This window comes from Elephantulus edwardii, unplaced genomic scaffold, assembly GCF_000299155.1.
Source record: "Elephantulus edwardii isolate Elephantulus edwardi_28Jun2011 unplaced genomic scaffold, EleEdw1.0 scaffold00048, whole genome shotgun sequence".
NCBI classification, from domain to species: Eukaryota; Metazoa; Chordata; class Mammalia; order Macroscelidea; family Macroscelididae; genus Elephantulus; species Elephantulus edwardii.
In genome coordinates, this window is record NW_006399798.1 from 16,283,778 (window position 1) to 16,285,678 (window position 1,901).

The following is a 1,901-nucleotide window of genomic DNA, read 5'->3' on the forward strand; positions in this document are numbered from 1 at the left end:
ATTTACCTTTATCTTGTTGTGGTGCTCAAGTATTTTATAAATTCTGGATTATAAGTCCCTTATCTCATATGTCATTACCCAATACTTTTTCCCAGTCTGTGGCTTCCCTTTTTTTACCCTGTTGGAGAAGTTTTTGGATGTGCATAGGGATTTGATTCTTAGAAGGTCCCATTCATCTATTTTATCTTCTCCTGGTTGGAGGGACACTCTACTTTTTCAAGCATAGTTTCTTTCTCTAGGGAGAAGGCCCATCCAATAACATGCCCAAAATTCAGGAGACAGATTTCTCACCATCCTCACTTCCAAAGAACATTTTGGCCACATTTCTTCTAAGACAGATTTGGTTTTTAGCAGCCCATAGTGTAATCAACGTGGTGGCGATTTTTTTTTCTTTTCCCAGTATCACAATTCACAGGCATCAGCTCTTCTTCAGTCTGTTCTTAATTCATTGTCCAACTTTGAACATGTGTACAAGGGGATTGAAAATGTCAGGAGTTGGGTCGGGCACATTGTAGACCTCTAAAGAACTTTGACTTTTAACACTTTGAAGAAGACCTTTCCCTTTCTCTTCATCTTTTATTTCCAAGCGGGCACGTGGCTACCTAGATTGCAATTCATAGCTAGATATTTCCCTGGAATAGAGAGATGGAACCCAGACAAGTGTGGGCAGCATTTGGACAACAGCTTTCCTGCTTGCTATTGGCTAGAACGTGGATATCCTCTCTGGAGCTGGAGCTGCCAGCTGGACCAGGAGACAGCATACTTGCTGAACGCATCAGAGCTGCGGGCCTGGGGGCTTCTCCCATCTCTGATGACCGAGAGGTCTCCCACAGTTTTGTTAACTTGACAGAGAAGCTCAGCTTGTATCTCATTCAAGTCATCATTATTTTTTTAAGTTAAATAAAACTAAAATACTTGTATTTTAATATTTAAATTTATATACACTTTAACATTTTAAAGATGCCCATTATAGCATAATTGTTCAATACAATACAACTTTGAAGTTCTTTTCCCCCCAACTGTCTTCTTTTTTCTACTAGTTTATTTATAAAATTCAAATTTGAACAAATTCTTTCAACTTCCCTCACCCCCCCACCCATCAAATTGTACAACCCAATGATTAATCCCCCCTTCCCCCTGTATATCCGCATCCCTCTGCTTCCAGCCTCTTCCACCCCTCCTGGATCCTTATATTTATTCTACAATAACAGTTTTATACAATATTTGTCCTTATGTGACTGAGTTAGTTCACTCAGCATAATGCTCTCCAGTCCCTCCCAAGTTAGGTAATAATTTGCAAAATCATTGCTCCTGCGTGCTGCATAGTATTCCATTGTGTGAATGAACCATAATTTCTCAATCCATTCATTTCTGTTATCATTATTTTTAAAATACCTTTTAGCCAAACAAGGAGCCCTGGTGACACAGTGGTTATGTGCTCAGCTACTAACTGAAAAATTGGTGGTTTGAACCCACCAACCTACAAGAGAAAGATATGGCAGTTAATTGTGATCAGCATATCACACAGAAACCCTCAGAATCCCTGTAGAGTACTTTATTGTGTAGTCACTGTGAGTTGGAATTAACTCTGTGGCAATAGCATATTGTTGTTGTTATATGCCATCGAGTTGCCTACAACCTATAGTGACCCTATGTACAATAGCTCTAAACCCTGCCTTGTCCTAAGCCAGTCTCGCTGATTTCTACACACCTACTACCCTTGTTGTTGTTGTTATGTGACGTTGAGTCATTTGCGACTCATAGCGACCCTATGTACAACAGCCCTAAACCCTGCTCTGTCCTGTGCCAGCCGCATTGCCTCTGACACACCCATCCCGATTACCGCAGTCACTGAATCAATCCATCTCATAGAGGGCCTTCCCCTCCTGCGCTGTCCCTCC